Below are 20,563 nucleotides of genomic sequence, written 5' to 3'. Positions count from 1 at the left end.
TGACCACAAAATGGGGAAGGAAATGAAGCCATGAGTCCCTTGGCAAGGCCTTAAATGCTTTGGAGACTCTCACCAGAGGCCTAATTGCTACCCTTTGGCGCTCCAGAGTTCGTTTTTCAAGGTTGTTTGGAACAATGATACCCGTAATAACAATGCTACCTTAGATTTGTCTGGAATCTTTTTTTTTTTTGTAAATTAACTTTTGCAAGAACTCAACATTCTTGGGTTTATTTTAAGCTACTTTTCTCCTTTGCAAGATGCTTCCAGGCGCTAAAATAGTCTGCATTGGAGAGAACAAACAAATCCCTACAAGTAAACAGTTGATATTGATGACTAGCAACAGTAGCTCACATGGGCTGTGGACTGACCCTGTGCTAGGCAGACCCCTGCTCCATGCTTCACAAGAAAATGGCTTGTCTGAACTTCACTAGAACCCCTGTGAGGTGAGTGCTATATGGCCCCATTTTGCAGTTGAAGAAACAGGCTCAGGGAGGTTATTATAACTTCCTAAGGCCACACAGCTAGTGTTGCACAGCCAAAATTTAAACCCAGGTGGTCAGACATCCAGCTCATATTCTGCCTCCCGACAGCCCTAATGTTGCACAAACTCATCAGCCAAATGTCCCTGAGAAGAGGTTCAAGCCATACTTCAATGAGGTCAGCCTTGATGGCTGCCTTTAGGAGCCTGGCCCGCTCTCCAAGCTTAGAGAACGAAGCTGGGGAGATGGCTTCCTGAAAGGAGGTTAACCACGAGTGAACCAGAGTCTAAGCCCACGTGGGCCAGCCCTGCTTCCCCAGAGACAAGACTCAGCAAAGATCTTCCTACCTGGGCACCCTCTGAGCAAACAATGCTGCTGAGCTTGCATGAGAGAGCAGAGCAAAGACCTGCAGTCCACGGCAGTCCTGGCTCAGAACCTGGCTGGGGCCCTCATTAGCTGCGAGGCTACTCCTGTTAGTGTTGCTACATAAAGTCCCAAACTTGGTGGCATAACACTGCCATTTATTGTATTCACAGATGCTGTGCTTCGGGAATTCGGACACGGTACAACAGCATCTACTTGCTTCATGGTGTCTAGGGCTTCATCTGGGGACACTTGAAAACAAGGGTTGGGGGATGTGACTTGACGGCTGGGGGCTGGAACAATCTGGAGACATTTTTGCCCATGTGTCTCATGGTTGATGCTGGCTGTCAGCTGGGACCGCAGCTGGAGCTGTCACCAGAATACATAGAAGTGGCCTCCCCATGTGGCCTGGGCTTTCTCATGGGCCTCTGGGTAGTCAGACTTCTTGCATAACAATTATATTCATTTTCTAGGGGTGCCATAGGAAAGCACCACAAACCGGGTGGCTTAGAACAACAGAAAGTTATCGCCTTACAGTTCTGGAGGCTGGCAATCCAAGATCAAGGTGTCAGCAGGGTGGGTTCCTTCTGAAGCTGTCAGGGAGGGATCTGCTCCCCGTGTCTGCACGTCATCTTCCTTCTACGTGGGTCTCTCTGCTCAAATTTCCCCTTTTTATAAGGGGGGACTTCATAATCCAATAAGTCATATTGGATTAGGGCCCACCTTAACGACCTCATCTTAACTTGATTACCTCTATGAAGATCCTATGTCCAAATAATTTCACATTCTTAGACATAAAAACTTGGGGGGGATAACACAATTTAACTTATGTGTCACACCGGGCTCCAAAGGCAAGTGTTCCAAGAGAACCAGCAGAAACCACATGGCCTTTTCTGAGCAGCCTTAGAAGTTGAGCTCCATTCTATTTGGTTATAAGTAAGTCACTAAGGTCAGCCCAGATTCAAGGGGGAGGGACAGAGATCCCACCTCTTGGTTGGAAGAAGGTCAAATAATTTATAAACTTTTTTTTTTTTCTTTTTGAGATAGGTACTATTTTTATTCCTCTTTTATAGGCAGAGAAAGCAAATCCTAGCATGATCAGGCAACTCACCTGGGGTCTGACAGTTAGTGGATGACAGGGCCAGTGTTGGATCTCAATGTGGATGTGCTTTCAAACTTCCTTATGACCTGGTGCAAGTTATGTAACCTCAGTAAGCCTTGATTGCCTCATCTGTGAAATGGTGATAATGATACCCAATTCACAGAGTTGTTTTAAGTATTGAATGAGGTGAGTTATGTAAAATGCCCAGCACATTAGAGGAGCTCAATTAATGATAATTCCTCTCCTCCTCCTCCTTTTTCTTCTTCTCCTAGCATCATCATTATTATTATCATCATTAATCTTAAAAGTGGAAACATGATGACAAGAGCTTTGCAGGGTAGGGTAATGAAAAAGCACCAGATGGGAGGTTAAACTCCTTGGATCTTCATTTGAGCTGTGGATGTTTACAGCTGCTACCCTTACTGTGAGTGTATGGTGTGTCCAGCACAGAGCTGATCATTTCCACATTTGGTCCTATTTAACCTGTACACCAGCTAGCAAAGGCCAGAACTCATATTTGAACCCATGAGCCAATGCACTTAATCTCTACGCTAGCCCACTTCTGACAATCTGTAAGCCTTTTTTTTTCCCAGCAATAACAATGTATTACCCATAATAATGGAGCAGGCACAAATGCCATGGCGCATGCTCTCATGTGTGCAAAGATTCAACTTTATTTGCCTTTCCATGAGAAACTACTTCCTATCTTTAGTCCCCATTTCTCCCTAATGACAAAAAACAAAAGGTAACCTAGTCATTTCCATGGAAAACCAATTGAATTCGGTGATTTCTCAAGTTAGGTTAAAGCTTGTTGAAATTTAGGATTTTTCTCCCTGAAATGACATCTCAATTTCACAGGGAATGTACAGATCATTGTGTCTAAGACATGCCTGGTTCGTGGTGGTGATAGAGATGATATTAGGTTTTCCCAAGCCCCGTTTAATTTCCCTCATCCTGGGCACATGGACGACTGCATTTCCCAGCCTCTTTTGTGGTTAGGTTGGGGTCATGGTGTTAGTTCTGGCCAAGGGGCTGTAAGGGGATATAAGGTATGTCATTTCCTTGCTAAGGCAGTGGGAAACCCTCTGTGCAGCCTTCCAGTCCTCCCTTTCTGCTGAGGCTATCCTAGAAGTCAAAACCAAAATGGAGCAAACTGGACTCCTGAGTCATGGCTTGGAAGGGAGCTACTTAGGAGACCCTCAAGACATGCAATGGATTAGACCACAGTGAAAGAGAAACACATGTTCGTGTGTCAAGCTACTAAGTTCTGGGGTATGTTTGTTACTACAGCAGAGCCTATCCTATCCTATGCTGATTATAACGAGTCATCCTGTGCTGGCTCCTAACATCAACATTGATTTCCACTGGTATCTGCTGAAGCGACCAGCATTTCCACATATCAGTGTCTACAGGACTGAACATATCTCCATCTGGCCCCTGGCTTGCCCAGCCCTCTCTGCCACCGATGACTGTGTCTGCTTGTCACGTGAGAATTAGCCACCAGCCTGGGCCTCTGGCTTCCATTCTCTGCTCACTATCACATCCATCTCAGGAGCATAGGCAATTTGGGCTACTCTCCCAATCTACAGTCCCAGTAAGACTGCAGGAGACCCCATTCTCACTCTGCTGTCCCCACACCCATCTCTTCTCAACAGCTCTCCTGCCCAGGAAGCTGGTGTAAGTTTCTCCTACCCTTTGATTTCCCCAAAATTCATATAGGAGTTGCTTTGTCTTCCCCTGAGTTTGAGCCATCTGGTAGGACAGAGGGCTCACAGACTTCTCCCTTCCAGCAGCCCCTTCTCCCTTGGCCTTGGCAACTTGGCTCTGGTCTGCACATCACGTTGCTCATGTGGCCTCTTCTCCTGTCCTCTTTCCTTTCCACTCTTTAGGAAATAAACTTTATGCTCCAATTTTTTAAGAGTTTTTTAGTTTCTCTTTGAAACTCAGTAAACCATTTCTCTCTCAAAAAGCTTCCCTCTCGCATAGCAAAAAGTCTTGATTCACATGATTACTTTTTCTTCCATACATTTTTAAAGCCCATTTGAAACTCCCAAGTCAAGAACTGGATTCTTTAGTATTTGTATTCTGCTGGTTCTTTTCTTTCCCAGGGAAAGGAGACCTCTGGAAGAATCAGAGCAACAAGGACATGCTGGGAGGAGTGGGAGCTGGATTCTGAATATGCATCTCTGCATATGATTGTGCTGCAATCATAAGGGACATTTGCATGGTGCCAGTGCACTTTAACCACTTACAATTCATAACAGCCCTGCTGTGTAGAATTACCTGTATTTTACAGGTTGGAAAAGGGGCTTAGGAAGTTCAAGTGCCCTGCCCAGGATCAAATGGCAATGCCTAAACCTGGGGAGAGTGGTCTTTTTCTAGGGCGTGTGTCAACACAGCTAAAGAAAGAAGCCCCGACCAGGAGAAGACGAAGCCAAATGCATGCAGCCAGTGCAAGCTCCCAGGGTGTGACTGTGCCCAGCAAAACCACAAGAATCCTCAGGACCAGAATGTTGACAGTCATGGACTGCCATACAATTCAAAAAAGAAACGTAAGCTCCAAGAGAGTAGAAGCTGTTCTGGTCAGCGCTGTATCCTTGGGTTCTAGAACAGTGTGTGGCCCACAGCAAGAGCTCAAATGATATTAGTCAAATGAGTGAATGAAGTAAGAAGAATAGGATCTGCTCTCAGGCACCTCATCATTTGGCTGAGAAAGCCAATTTCCGAAAGAAGGAAAATTAGCAGATTAAGTGCTAAACCAGGCGAAATTAACTATAAGCAAATGTAGATGCAATAAAGAATAAAAAATCAGTCTGTGGGTGAGGCCACCCACAGATCACAATCTGTCATAAATGTGTCACACACAGTGTCATATATGTCACACATGATATAAATGTCACACCTCTGGGTCACACATCTGAGATGCTCGAGGGTTGACTCTGAATGGCATTATACAAGTCATGATGTACTGGGAGCTCCATTTCCTGTTAGAGGTTGGTATGGGAACTTCTCTCAAGGGGAGACTTACTTTATCAGGGAAAATATCTTTTTAAGCAGATTAGGATAAAGAAGGACTCTAAAGGGTACACCAAATCCACAGAAGATGGCTGCTTCAGGGAGGGACAGGGATTGGAAATTTCCAAAAGGAAACCTTCATGGGGTAAGAACAGTAGGGTCAGATCTTGAAAAAGACATGTCTTTGTCTATTTTGTGCTGTTATAGCAGAATATCACAGACTGGGTAATGTACAGTGAACAGAAATTTATTGACTCACAGCTCTGGGGGCTGGGAAGTCTAAGATTGAGGAGCTGGCATCTGGGAAGGACCTTCTTGCTGCATCTTAACATGGCAGAAGGGCAGAGAGAGAGCACAAGAGAGAGCATAAGAGGGGAAAAACCCACTCTTTATAAAAAACCCACTTCCATAATAATGGCATTAGTCCATTCATGAAGGTGGAGCCCTCATGACCTAAATATCTCTTAAAGGCCCTACCTCCCAATACCATCACAATGGCAATTAAATACCACATGAGTTTGGAGAGGACAAGCATTCAAACCATAGCAAGATGGGGTACACATGTCAGAGATAGAAGCCCCACAGTGGGATGATAAAGAAGGCGATTTGAAGAAGAGGCTTTTCCAAGTAAAAATAATGTGCATTGTATCACGTCCCTTCACCAAGCACCAGTGAAGTCTCAATGGGAGTGCAATATGCCTGGCTGGGTTGATTGGCTTTCTTATGGCAAGAGGGACTTCCAGTTCCTGACTGGAGAGGAGCTGAAACAAAATCAAATGCATGCGGCCACACTTTTCTCACAAGATTCGTGTGAGGGTTTCTAATCTAAGTACTTAGTACCTGGGAATTATTGGACACGGAAACCTTATTGACTCTACAGGTGCTCTGGGTTGGAGTGGGCTGGGGTAAGGTGGGGGGATTTAACCAATAAGATTCTGGAGGAATGGGGACTGAATGCTAGTTCATTCTGTATAGTGTCTAACCAGTCAGGAGAGCTCAAGATATAGATGCTGTCATTCTTCCAGGCTGTGCCTGTGGCAGACATGACCAATGGATTGCAGCACTCTTTCTCATTGAGGCCAGACTTACACTCAGAATCCCTCTCCATATTGTTCTCCAGGTAGCCACTATTAATGGGATAGAGTTGATGGGAGATTAAACCAATCTGCCTTCCTTAGCCTGAGCCAGAGGCCATAGGCAGACAACCCATGAGCTGGATGTAGACTGTTTTGTCTTTTGTCTTCCTTACATACGGTTTTGAAAAAGTTTTTTTTGTTTGCTTGTTTGTTTGGTTTGGTTCTTTTTTTTTTTTTGAGACAGAGTCTTACTCTGTCACCCAGGCTGGAGTGCAGTGAGTGATCTCGGCTCACTGCAACCTCCGCCTCCTGGTTCAAGCGATTCTCCTACCTCAGCCTCCTGAGTAGCTGGGATTATAGGTGTGCACCACCACACCTGGGTAATTTTTTTTAATTTTTAGTAGAGACTGGGTTTCACCATATTAGCCAGGATGATCTCGATCTCCTGACCTCATGATCCACCCGCCTCAGCCTCCCAAAGTGCTGGAATTACAGGCAGGAGCCATTGTGCCCAACCCAATTACATTTTTGTACTAAGAATTTCACATAACTATCCAGATTTCCAGTCGCTCTTTTTTTGTTTGTTTGTTTGTCAGGGTCTTGCTCTGTCGCCCACACTGGAGTACTGTGGCACAATCTCAGCTCGCTGCAACTTCTGCCTCCGAGGTTCAAGTGATTCTCCTGCCTCAGCCTCCCAAGTAGCTGGGATTACAGGCATGCGCCACCACGCCCAGCTAATTTTTGTATTTTTAGTAGAGATGGAGTTTCACCATGTTGGCCAGGCTGGTCTTGAACTTCCAGCTTCTCTTGAAAAGCAGGAGTGTCTGACACACTGAGCCTGCTTTCCTGCAAGGTAACAATTGCCTGTGGTTCAAGAGCAGCTGCCCACTGCCCCCTGGCCCCATGAAGGCTGAGGGCTGTCTAGTCCGGGGGTCCCTGCAGGCATTTTGGATTGGCTTCCATACCTGCCTCTCAGCTGAGGCCAGCTGAGCACACACGAAAGTAGACTCTGAAGACGGCCCGAGTTCCAGCCTCACCTCTGCCACGTATGAGTCATGTGACATTGGACAAGTCCCTCATCCTCATGGGGCCCTAACTTTCTCATTTGTAATGGGGGATAATAACAGAACTTACCTCAAGAAATAAGAGCTGTGAAGATTAAATTAATTAGAATAGTGCCCGGCACACAAGAATCACTAAAATAAGCTTAGCTCTCATCGCTTGACATTTCCATAAGCACTCAAGTGTCTGTCTAGAATGGCACCATAATTCCTGCCTCATGGGTGAGGAACCAAGGCAAGGAAGGGCCACACAGTGTCTCTAGGGGCACAGATGAGCCCAGCTACCTGGGGGTCCTTGCTGGGTGAGGGAGGGTCTCTGTGTTCCACCCTAGGCCTTGGAAGTGGATTTCCGTAGCTGCAGCACTGGGGCACACATGCGAGGGTATAGATTTGAACTCAAGAAATGGAAAGAGGCCAGACGCAGTGGCTCATGCTTGTAATCCCTGCACTTTGGGAGGCCAAGGCTGGTGGATCATTTGAGGTCAGGGGTTCGAGACAAACCTGGCCAACATAGTGAGACTCTGTCTCTACTAAAAATTCAAAAAAAATTAGCCAGATATGGTGGCAGGCACCTGCAGTCCCAGCTACTTGGGAGGCTGAGGCAGGAGAATCGCTCGAACCTGGAAGGCAGAAGTTGCAGTGAGCCAAGATCACGCCACTGCACTCCAGCCTGGCGACAGAGCAAGACTCTGACTCAAAAAAAAAAAAAAAAAAAAAAAAAAGGGAAAGAGGCCGGGTGCAGTGGCTCACGCTTGTAATCCCAGCACTTTGGGAGGCCGAGGCTGGTGGAACATTTGAGGTCAGGGGTTTGAAACCAACCTGGCCAAAATGGTGAAACCTCGTCTGTACTAAAAATAAAAAATAAATAAATAAATAAATAAATTTAGCCAGGTGTGGTGACAGGCACCTGTAGTCTCAGCTACTGGGGAGGCTGAGGCAGGAGAACTGCTTAAGCCCAGGAGGCAGAGGTTGCAGTGAGACAAGATAGTGCCACTGCACTCCAGCCTAGGTGACACAGTGAGACTCTGTCTCAAAAAAAAAAAAAAAAAAGAAAGAAAAAAGAAATGGAATGAATATTTATTCTTTGTCCTCACTTTTCAAAGAGTTAAAAGATGAAGCTAACTAAAGTAGAGATGTTGGCTGATATTCATACTCAAAGCCTCGTAAGAAGGGCCCAGGGCTTCCCTAATGACATACTTTAATGGCGTGAGGATTTTTTAAATGGACCCCAAAATAAGGCAAAAATAAACAAACACAAAAAAGCCTCCAGCAGGGAGGCACAAAGCCTGAAAGGCAAGTGGCATCCCTTCTTGCCCTCCTCAGCTCACGAGGCAGCTTCTTCCTACCTTCTGAGCATAGGCGACTGAACTTCACACAGAGCACTTGGAGTCTTCTGACCTTCATGAAAGACCTTGTGTCTGACCACCCCTCATCCTGGGAACATCCCACAGCCTCTAGGGGCTGCCTGCATCCCTGGGGACTCAGAGTGTCCATGGTGGCCCTGAGGCCACAGCTGAGATTGTTGGTGGGGACATTCCTGGGGTGGGGTCTATGCAGTGTGGGTGGTACATTAAGCAGGCAGCCAGAGGGGCACAAAGGTTTTGAAAGGAAAGGGGTGTTTTGGGGACAGGAGCAAATCTCCCCACCCTAAAGAGACTGAGCCCAGCCTGCGTTTGAACTGCATGCACTGTCTCCTCTCTCTTTTACAGAAAAAGGCCATCCGTCCTCAAAATTCAGCTGAATGAGTTCTTCCGATTCAGCCTGTTGTTCCTCCAGCTGTGCCAGCTTCTGCTTTGCAGGTCTTGCCAGGGTGAGAGGGTGTGAGTGTAGATCTACCAGCACCCCAAAGACCTTGGAGCATGTTCTATAGGCTCCAAAGCCACTTCTGGGCAGGAATGGAGGGGAAGGCTGGGACCCGGAGGTGAGAGGAAGCAGTTAAGTCAACAAGCAAGATAAAAGGTGGAGTGGGGGGCAGAGGCGGAAGACAAGGAAGGAAGGGCTGGGAGGAGAGGTGCCGTTTTTGTCCTTGCCATTTCAAGGATGGCAGGGAAGAGAAGGAGAAGAGAATAGAAGTTTTGCAGAGACTATGAGGGGTGCCACATCTAAGACCTTTGGGGGAAATGCGAGTGAGGAGTGGAATTCATTTCTGATTGCTGAATTGTGCTATTAATATTTTGAATCCAGCACTGCCCCAGGCCTGAACCACGGGAGCCCACAACTTCTATGGGACTGCCCAGGGCTGGGGTGGAGTGAGGGGTGAGGGCAGAGACACTCCATGAAAAAGGGATCTGTCCAGCAAGGACCGATGAGATGGAGAGACTCAAAATAACCAAGCCTGCTCCTGCCTTCAAGGAGCTCACGTCTGGCAGAGGCGAGAGAAATGCTGGAGAAACAGATGTGAATCCTACAAATTCCCTGAGCGTGCAAATCCCTGGCACCACCCAGTCAGCCCCTCGGGCTGCGCTCCGTGGGCCAGGTTCCCCAGGCTGGCAGCAGACACGCAGCCCACGTCTCCAAGGGCTGGCTGCGTGAGTGAACTGCTCTGAGGTCGCCTGGGCTCCTACGGACCCCGCCTTCGCCCTCTGTCCTCTATGTGTGTTTCGTGACAGGAGGAATGTGCAATGTCCAAATATTTTTCCTGGAGCAGGAGAGAGGTGGAGTCGGGGGAGGAAGGAGGTGGGGGCGGGAGGAGGGGGCGTTACCCAGTGGTCTAAGCAGCCTGGGAGGCGGGTGGCTTGCCAGGGCGCTGGGCATGGCTGTCGGCAGGGACTGCAACATGTGCGTGTGGCACCCTGCCCAGGGGAGAAATCCGAAACAGCTTTCTACACGGAGCTGCTGCTCCTGCGTGCGGACCCCACCCAGCTCAGAGCCAAACAGCTTAGGAAGCCAAGGGATGCCTTGAACCCTGCAGGGGACAGGAAGGAATCTCTTGGGCCAGGGTATTTGTAGCAGGTATAAAATTTATAATTAATATTCAGATGCCCAGAAATGTTAACTTTATTTTCTACCATTGACTCTATTTGTTGGAGTGCCCCATTGCTATTCAGTAGTGGAAAAATACAAACCTCATCCATCCTGGAGAACGCAGTCACATTGAGTTCACAGTTTAGTCCATTCTGGGGGTGAATTCAGTCTTGGAAAGTGCTCAGTCTTCCCAGGAGGCATGTGAGAGCTTGGGACGTACAAGTACAATCTTAGGAGGGGGCTGGGCCCTCTGGCTGGCAGCAAGTAAGCACCCTCCGTTCGGGGATCCCCTAACCTGCCGGGGTCCCCATCCTTCCTCCTCCAGTGACAGAGGAGTGAGGGCGCTCACTGAGGCCTCAATTCTTTTACTCCACCCTCTCTGTTCATGCTCTTCTTCCAGCCCAGGAAAATGGGATGTACTGCATTCCTGTGTGGCAGGAAATTGCCCACATATTCTATCCTGCTCCTTTCCCATTCTAGAGCTGAAAAGCAAAACTCTCCACTCTTCTGCAGAACATGAAATAGTCTGATTCACAGCAGCAGAAAGGGGAATGAATGGCAGGGGCCGGGGCAGGGGAGAGGGAAAAGTGGAGTGAGTGCTGAGTGGGGACAGAGTTTCAGTTTGGAAGATGAAGAAGTTCTAGAGATGGATGGTGGTGATGGTTGCAAAACAATGTGAATATATGTAATGCCCTTGAATTGTACACTTAAAAAATGGCGTGTGCCTGTAGTCTGGGCTACTCAGGTGGCTGAAGTGGGAGGATCTCTGGAGGTGTGGAGCCCGAGGCTGCAGTGAGCTCTGATCAGACCTGTGAATGGTCACTGCACGCCGGTGGAGTTCAGTGTTTCTGGGAGAAACATAGTGAGACCCTGTCTTTAAAAAAAATAAAATAAAATAAAAATAAAAAATAATTCTTAAAAATGGTTAAGCCTAGGGGCGGTTGCTCACACCTGTAATCCCAGCACTTTGGGAGGCCGAGGCAGACGGATTGCCTGAGGTCAGTAGTTCAAGACCATCCTGGCTAACACAGTGAAACCCCGTCTCTACTAAAAATACAAAAAATTCCCCGGGCGTGGTGGCGGGTGCCTGTAATCCCAGCTACTTGGGAAGCTGAGCCAGGAGAATTGCTTGAGGAGAATTGCTTGAACCAGGGAGGCGGAGGTTGCAGGGAGCAAGAGTCAAAAAAAAAAAAGGTTGAAATGATACAAACAAAGCTCATGTCCAGTCTTTCCGGCTTTGGTGCCTGATATGTTAAGAATGCTTTTGGAATTCAGAAGACTTCTTTCTCTCAAGTACTTGGCTCTTAGGATTGAAAGACTCACTCTTGTTTCTGAAACGGGTTTCAGAAGCTTATCCAGGATGTCAAGAAGGAATGCTGTCACTTTCTCTTTGTAATCCAGCTATAATAATCTGAATCGTCCCCTAGCAAAACTGGGGGAAGGTCACCGACAAGGAAGCGTGAAAAAAGAAAAATAATTAATTAGTCTTAAGTGTTATCTCCTGTTTTCAACAACCATGCATTAGAAGTGCTGGAGTTGTCAAGAGACTGGAGTCTCATCTGTCTCTAGGACTGCTTGAGGTATCAAAGTTTACAATTAAGGGTCTCATTGTGATTAGTTTTAAGAATACAGAGATACAGCCATAAAAAAGGAATGAAATAATGGCCTTCACAGCAACCTGGATGGAACTGGAGACCATTGTTCTAAATGAAGTAACTCGGGACTGGAAAACCAAACATCACATGTTCTCACTCATAAGTGGGAGCTAAGCTATGAGGATGCAAAGGCATAAGAATGGCACAATGGACTTTGGGGACTCGGGGGAAAGGGTGGGAGGGGGTGAGGGATAAAAAACTACACACTGGGTACAGTGTACACTGCTCGGGTGATGGGTGCACCAAAATCTCAGAAATCACCACTAAAGAACTTACTCATGTGACCAGACACCACCTGTTCCCCAAAACCTATTGAAATAAAATAAATAAATAAATAAATAAATAAATAGGTACTTGGAGGCAACAAAAAGAATACAGAGAGAGGTAAGGGGTCTGGTGGGCAAAGTGGCAACAAATCTATTCATTTATGTACTTACAGCACCTCAGCAAGGTACCTGCTATCTTCTATTGTGCATTGACTCCCTTCCGCTGCTGTAGCCAATGACCACAAACCTAGAAGCTTAAAAACACACAAATTTATTTTCCTACTGTTCTGGAGGTCAGCAATCTGAAACGGGGCTGGGCACGGTGGCTCACACCTATAATCCCAGCACTTGGGAGGCTGAGGCGGGTGGATCACTTGAGGTTAGGAGTTTGAGACCAACCTGATCAACATGGCGAAACCCCATCTCTAGTAAAAATACAAAAATTAGCCAGACATGGTGGTGCACACCTGTCATCCCAGCTATTCAGGAGGCTGAGGCAGGAGAATCGCTTGAACCCAGAAGGCGGAAGTTTCAGTGAGCCGAAATCACGCCACTGCACTCCAACCTGGGCAACACAGCAAGACTCCAAAAAAAAAAAAAAAAAAAAAGACATCACGGTGTCCGCGGGGCTGTGTGCCTTCTGGGGGTTCTGGGAAGAATCTGTGTCCTGCCTTTTCCAGCTCCTGGAGGCTGCCCTCATTCTATGGCTCATGGCATCTTCCCCAGCCATGGCATCAACCTGACCTCTGCCTCCATCCTCATATCTCCTTCTCTGACTCTGACCTTCCTACCTCCCTCTCATAAGGACCCTGGTGATTACGTTGATCCCACCTAGACAGTCCAGGATGCTTACCCTATGCAAAGATCTTTACCTTAATCCTATCTACAATGTCCCTTTTGCCATATGGGGTAACATATTCACAGGTTCCAGGGATTAGGGTCTGGACATCTTTAAGGATCATTATTCTGCTCACCAAGAGTTGAAAAACCAGCTGTACACCTTATAGTTGCTCTTTTGCAGGGCATCTGCCTTTTTCTAATAAATGGTTTTCAGCAGTTTGACCACGATGTGCCGAAGAGTGGTTTTCTCTGTATTGATCCTGCTTGGGGTTTGCTGGGTTTCTTAAATGAACACCAACTCAGTTGATGCTTTCTATTGGTTTTGGAAAATTCTCAGCCACTATCTCTTCAAATACTACTTCTATGTCATTCTCTCCTCTCTTCTCTAGGCCCCCAGCTACATTAGACATCTGATGGTTCCCCATGCGTCTTCCACACTCTCTTTTGCTCTTTTCATGCTCTTCTCTCTGTGCTTTGGTCTGAAAATTTCCTATTGGTTTTTGAGTTCACTCATGCCATCTTTTGTTATGTCCTGCTGCTGTTAAATTCACCCCAGAGTCCTTGATTTGATACTATATTTAAAAATTCTAGAATGTTCAATTAATTATTCTATAGATTCTAATATTCTGTTAAATTCCCTATCTTTTATCCATTTGGTCATCTTTTCCTCTATTTCATTTAATGTATTTTTTATAGTTATTTTAAAGTCCTTATCTACTAACTCTAAAGTCCTTGACCACTTCTGTAGTTTGGATTTAAAAAACTTTCTGGTCATGTTTTCCTGCCTCTTCATATGTCTTAATTTTTTTTTTTTTTTTTTTTGGAAACAGAGCTCTGTCGCCCAGGCTGAAGTGCAGTGGCATGATCTTGGCTCACTGCAACCTCTGCCTTCAGGGTTTAAGTGATTCTCGTACTTCAGCCTCCCGAGTAGCTGGGACTTAAGGTGTGCACCACCACACCCAGCTAGCCTTGTATTTTCAGTAGAGACAGGGTTTCACCATGTTGGCCAGGCTGGTCTTGAACTTCTGACCTCAGATCCACCTGCCTCTACCTCCCAAAGTGCTGGGATTGTAGGCGTGAGCCAATGTGCCTGGCCTTAAATTTTTAATGTATGCTGGATGGTGTGTGTGAAAGAACCCCGGAGGATGTCAAAGAAGGTTCACCCTTTCCTCTGTCCAATTGGTGGAAGAGGGCCGGTCACCTCAACCCATGAGGAACTGAGCTGGGTTGGGGCTGGACTGCAGGTTTAGTTAGTTTGACTCATTCATGGTTTATTATTCTTGTTCTTCAGCCGAGGTTCTCCTAGATGTTTTACTGAATGCCTGGTGGGTCTCTGCCTCTTTATCCCTGGGAAGGGGGTCTACCTTCTCTCATATCTTAGTTTATCTAGTCTTCATTGCATCCACAGCTCCCTAAGGTCTTCGCAATGTGTTCCTGATGTGTTTGTCTTTTCTCTATTTGTTGCAGCATTGCATTGCATGATGCTGTCTTCTACTTTTTCTTGGAAGTGAAAGTCCTTCTCTCTACATTTCAAAACACCAACAGGCGAAAAGACCTATAGAACAACAAGGTATCAAAGGAGGCAACAAGTAAGTGAGGAAATGGGTGGCGATCTCTCCAGAGAAGTGGAGACCCTCTATTTGGAGGTCTTTCAGGGGGCTCAACAAATAGCACCCTTCTTCCCCACCCAACGTCTGAAGCAAGTCAGAAATAAGTAGTAAGACAGATAGAACCCAAAATATCATCTTTATTGCTGACACGATGTCTTAGTTTGGGCTGCTATAACAAGGTACCATAGACCGGGTGTCTCATAAACAGCAAGATTTTCTTTCTCATAGGCCTGGAAACTAGAAATTGGAGACAAAGGCACCAGCCTGGCTGAGCTCTGATGCAGGACCTCTTCCGGATTGCAGATGGCCACCTTTTCTCTGTCTTCACATGAGGACAAGAGAGGTCTCTAGGGTCCCTTTTATAGGGGCATGAATCCCATTCAAGAGGGCTTGACCCTCATGACCTAATCACCTCCCAAAGTTTCACCTCCTAATCCCATCACATTGGGAGTTAGGATTTCAACATGTAGATCTGGAGGAGACACAAACATTCAGTCCATACACAGGCTATGTTAGAAGACATAGCATTTATCTGTGGGCCTTCATAATACTGGCGCTAAATTTTAAACTAACACTTAATGCCAGAGTTAGCAAGTGTAGCTAAGGCAGCCCAGAGAGAGAGCAATCGAGACAACGTGCATTCAACAGGCAGTCTCCTCCAGAGACACAAGGAAGGGGATGAGTGGTGTGGGTCATTTCCACTTCCAAACCAGCTGATCAAAAGGGATCCCAGGGGCACAAGGGAGACAATGAGTCCCCAGGAGGAGCCAGCAAGAAGATGAACAGACAAATATAAAGCCAGGAGGAGGGTTCCATTGAGGGGAATATGGAGGGATTTGGGGATGAGATGCTGCAGGTGTGAGGTCTCCAGCAGGACAGAAAGAAAGGGAGGTAGAGGAGGACAAGCCACGGGGAAGGGAAAGAGATGGTGGAGCTTGGAGCAGCTCTCAGGGCTCGGCACGGGGCTGTGGTGACTGTCAGCCTTTGGTTGGGGCAGGAGGGGAGCTGGAAGGGAGCCTCTGTGCTGGGAAAGTGGGTCCTGAGTTTTCAGTCCTCCTGCCCCATGGCCTTGGCCCCCAGGTATCTTTTGGAAACTCAGAGCTGACCCAGTCCCCAGTCAGTGACCTTGGGCATGTCTTCAGCATCTTCAAGGAAAAGGATGATGCCCTTGGCATGACTTCCCAAGCCCCCTCTATAACCCTACTTGTCTTCCCAACCTCTTCTCCCATCGCTCTGCCTTGTCCCCCTCCTGCCTTTGCCTTCACTACAGGACTGTCCTCTGAGCCGCGGATCCTCCAGGGCTGAGGAGGGATGGGAAGGCCAAGGTGGACAGCTCCTGGAAGGTCAGGCCTGCCAGGGAAGCCCATTGAGGGGGCAGCCCTGAGGCCAGGCCAGGCCAAGCCATATTCTAAGCAGTATTTAGAAGGGAGGACACAAGCTTTGAGCTCAGAGACAAAGTTGGAGGAGAACAGACACAGCATGTTCTGGGAGGTCATGAGCCCAGGAATGACCCCGCCACAGCATCCCTTTTTGACAAGGCTGACCACCATATGCATGGACCCCAGCTATGACCACCGCATGCCTCTATGCCCCCGATGTCATTTTGCCTTCACTGTGCTTGTGTGGCCCGGTGCAGTGCCCTTCTTGAGCTCAGTGGGCCCTCATCCTCGGAGGCCTGCTGGGACCTGCTATCGCCGCAGCACTCGGCAGGCACCTCCCTGGGCCTGTAGCTGAGGCTGTGTGCTCCCCATCTCAGGGAGCATGGGGTGATCCAGCGTCCCCCAGCCTGTACCCAAGGTGCAAGAGAACTGGGAAATATTTTATTTTTTCGGATTCAACAATAATATATCTAAAGGCAGGGAATTATTTATTTATTTATTTGTGAATCTGAGTCTAGCTCTGTTGCCCAGGCTGGAGTGCACTGGCGCGATCTCGGCTCACTACAAGCTCTGCCTCCCGTGTTCACACCATTCTCGTCTCAGCCTCCTGAGTAGCTGGGACTACAGGCACCCACCACCCCTGGGTAATTTTTCGTATTTTTAGTAGAGACGGGGTTTTGCCGTGTTAGGCAGGATGGTCTCGATCTCCTGACCTCGTGATCTGCCCACCTCGGCCTCCCAAAGTGCTGGGATTACAGGCGTGAGCCACAGCGCCCGGCCCTAAGGGAGGGTAGATTTTAATGACATGTTTGCAACATCAGATGATTAGCTTCCCCAGACCAATTGCAATCACCTGGGTTCTTGGCTGCACCTGGAGAGACAGCACTGCTAGCTCAGGCCCACGTTCCCCGGTGGAAAGATACCCCCACCTCCTCCTCAGGAGACCCTTTCTACCAAGAAGCTGCTGTGCTGGCCCCTCAGCTGCCGTCAGCCCATCAGGGACACCACGGTGCCCGAGGGCATCCCTCCTCTGCAGACCCTGGCCCTCCCATTGTGTCCGGAATTGGTGGGTTGTTCGTCTCACTGACTTCAAGAATGAAGCCACGGACCCTCGCGGTGAGTGTTAACAATTTTTAAAGGCGGCGTGTCCAGAGTTTGCTCCTTCTGATGTTCTGATGTGTTCGGAATTTCTTCCTTCTGGTGGGTTCGTGGTCTTGCTGGGTCAGGAGTGAAGCTGCAGACCTTCGCGGTGAGTGTTACGGCTCTTAAGGGGGCGTGTCTGGAGTTATTCATTCCTCCCAGTGGATTCGTGGTCTCACTAGCTTCAGGAGTGAAGCTGCAGACCTTCGCGGTGTTACAGCTCATAAAGGCAGTGTGGACCCAAAGAGTGAGCAGCAAGATTGATTGCAAAGAGCGACAGAACAAAGCTTCCACAGTGTGGAAGGGGACCTGAGTGGGTTGCTATTGCTAGTTCAGGCAGCCTGCGTTTATTCTCTTATCTGGCCCCACCCACATCCTGCTGATTGGTCCACTTTACAGAAAGCCGATTGGTCTGTTTTACAGAGAGCTGATTGGTGCATTTTGACAGGGTGCTGATTGGTGCATTTACAATCCCTGAGCTGGACACAAAAGTTTTCCATGTCCCCAGTAGATTAGCTAGATACAGAGTGTCCATTGATGTATTTACAAACCCTGAGCTAGACACAGAGTGCTGATTGGTGCATTTACAAACCTTGAGCTAGAAACAGAGTGCTGATCAGTGCATTCACAATCCCTTAGCTAGACATAAAACTTCTCCAAGTCCCCACCAGATTAACTAGATACAGAGCGCTGATTGGTGCATTCACAAGCCCTGAGCTAGACACAGAGTGCTGATTTTACAAACCTTGAGCTAGATACAGAGTGCCAATTGGTGTATTTACAATCCCTTAGCTAGACATAAAGATTCTCCAAGTCCCCACTAGACTCAGGAGCCCAGCTGGCCTCACCCAGTGGGGCCCACATGGGACGCAGGTGGAGGTGCCTGCCAGTCCCGCACAGTGTGTCCGCACTCCTCAGCCCTTGGGCGGTTGATGGGAAACTGGGCGCCTTGGAGTAGGGGGTGGCACTCGTAGGCGAGGCTTGGGCTGCGCAGGAGCCCGTGGCGGGTGGGGGAGGCTCAGGCATGGCGGGCTGCAGGTCCCGAGCCCTGCCCTGCTGAGAGGCAGCTAAAGCCCAGGGACAAATCGAGCACAGCAGCTGTGGGCTGGCACTGCTAGGGGACCTGGTGCACCCTCCACAGATGCTGGCCCAGGTGCTAAGTCCCTCTCTGCCCGGGGCTGGCGGCGGGGCCAGCCGGCGGCTCCCAGTGCAGGGCCCGCCAAGCCCACAGCCACCAGGAACTCCAGCTGGCCCACAAGCGTGGCAGGTCACGCCCACGCCTTTCCCTCCACACCTCCCTGTAAGCTGAGGGAGCTGGCTCTGGCCTCTGCCAGCCCAGAGAGGGGCTCCCACAGTGCAGTGGCGGGCTGAAGGGCTCCTCAAGCATGGCCAGAGTGGGTGCGGAGGCCGAGGAGGCGCCGCGAGCGAGGGCTGCGAGGGCTGCCGGCGTGCTGTCACCTCTCACCATCTCGTGCCTGTCACCCTCTGCGGCCAGAAGCACTGCAAGCCAGGGCACTGAAAGGTCCTCCTCTCTCAAGGCTGATTTCTCGAGAGCCAGTCCTCTGGTCTGGTCTCGGGAGCTGTGAACTCAGTGGGGGCTTCAGCCTCGGGCCTCCCTCAGGCCAGCCTCTTCCCAGTGGAGGGGCCTCACTGCTGACATCAGCAGATGAAACCAGCCCAGGTGGGATGCTCCCTCACCGAGGACCCAGGAACAGCACAGGGTTAGTAATTCCAAGGACACAGGCTGGACTCCTGGGTGGCCTCCGTTACCAGCAGGTGACAGAGCCTGAGCCCCATGCTCGGTTGATGGACCAAGAATGCTTTTCACTGACCAAGTGAGGGCCAGGGGAGCATCCACAGGAAGGGTGGGAAGCACCCAGGCTCTGGCCCAGGCAGGCCCAGCCTCACCAAGACCACTAGCTGGGGGACAGGGACAGAGATGCAGAGGGGGCAGGGCCTGCCCTTATGGACTTGGAGCTTTGCTAGCTGGGGAGCAGCCCTCAGTTCTGACTGCTGTTGGATTGGTAAATATTTGGACAGTGTGAGCTTCAGAATTTCTCCTAAAGTAGGCAGGGGCTAGAACCATGGAGATGTGGATACTGACGGTGAATGCATTTGTCCTTTGGGGTTGATAACATGGTGTGTGCAGAGATCCTGTGGAAAGGGCTGCTCCTCTGGGAACTGCATGCACAAAAGGACCTCCCATGCGGACCCAGAGGCCGCAAGGACATTGCTGAACTGCTTTGGGCAAAAGCAAGATGGAGGGGAAATAATGCACTTACATGTAACAAAGTGACTGAGCCCCAAGACAAGGGTGACTTCAAGAAAGTCAGTGCCACTCCTCCATCCCAGTGGCAGGGTAGGGGTCGCTGCTGGCCAGACTTGAGAAACAAGGAAGCAACCCGGAAGAGGCTGGTCTGATCCAAAACACAGAGAGAGTCCACATTTGTAATTGAGATGAGAGAAGGAGCTGCATTATTTATGAAACGGCTGAGCCCAGAGTTAACAAGGAAGGAGGAGGCCTTTAGAGGGGAAAGTGGTTTCAAAAGCATCCGTATTTCACCGAAAAAAAGACACACAAACTATGATTTAGAGTGTGCTGGGGTTTAGAACCGGAGATGACTCTAGTGCAGTTGAGACCACGGCGGGAGGACGAGGGTGTGGGCAGGGAGGGCAGAGGGACAGAGCGGCAGGGGCAGGGTGTTCCTGCAGGCTGCATGTGAGAGAGGGGCATGTGGGGAGGGGGCTGCCCCTGGGGATGAAGCAGTGTCTGTACATGTACACGCTCACATTCCCCAAGTGTGCAGTGTGTGTGTAAGACGGCATGTAGACACTTGGAACAGACGAAGGGACAGAGGGAGGGTGCACCCACTAAAGGTAAAGAGCCTTCTGGGGCTTGTGTGCTTGCCAGCCTAATCTGTCATAAGAACTGGAGCCAAAATTTTAAGAAGAGGGGTTTCTTCAATTTTTTTTTTAGTTTTAGGTATAATTTATGTACAATAAAATGTACAGCTCTTCAGTGTTCAGGTTTGACAATGGCATATGCTTATGTAATCACCACCAAACACAAGATATAGAACATAACCATCAGCCCAGAAAGTTCCCTCATGTTCCTGGCCACCTTTTGACTTGTATCAACATAGATCAATTGTGTTTGTTCTAGAGATTCATATAAATGAAATCATACTGTATATACTTTTTTTGTGTCTGTCTTATTTCACTCAGCACAATTTTTTTTGAGGTTCATCCTTGTTGTGAGTCTAACAGAAGATGGATTGTTGGCCAGGACTGGTGGTTCATGCCTGCAATCCCAGCACTTTGGGAGGCCGAGAGGGGAGGATCACTTGAGGTCAGGAGTTCGAGACTAGCCTGGTCAACATGGTGAAACCCCGTCTCTACTGAAAATACAAAAATTAGCTGGGTGTGGTGGCATGCACCTATAATCCCAACTACTCGAGAGGCTGAGGCAGGAGAATCGCTTGAACCCAGGAGAGGGAGGTTGCAGTGAGCCAAGATCGTGCCATTGCACTCCAGCCTGGGTGACAGAATGAGACTCCATCTCAAAAAATAAAAATAAGATGGTTCATTGTATTGCTGAGTGATGTTCCATTAA

Source organism: Hylobates moloch, unplaced genomic scaffold (genome assembly GCF_009828535.3).
Source record: "Hylobates moloch isolate HMO894 unplaced genomic scaffold, HMol_V3 SCAFFOLD_14, whole genome shotgun sequence".
NCBI lineage: Eukaryota > Metazoa > Chordata > Mammalia > Primates > Hylobatidae > Hylobates > Hylobates moloch.
The sequence above is the reverse complement of the archived record's forward strand: the minus strand, read 5'-3'. Positions refer to the sequence as shown.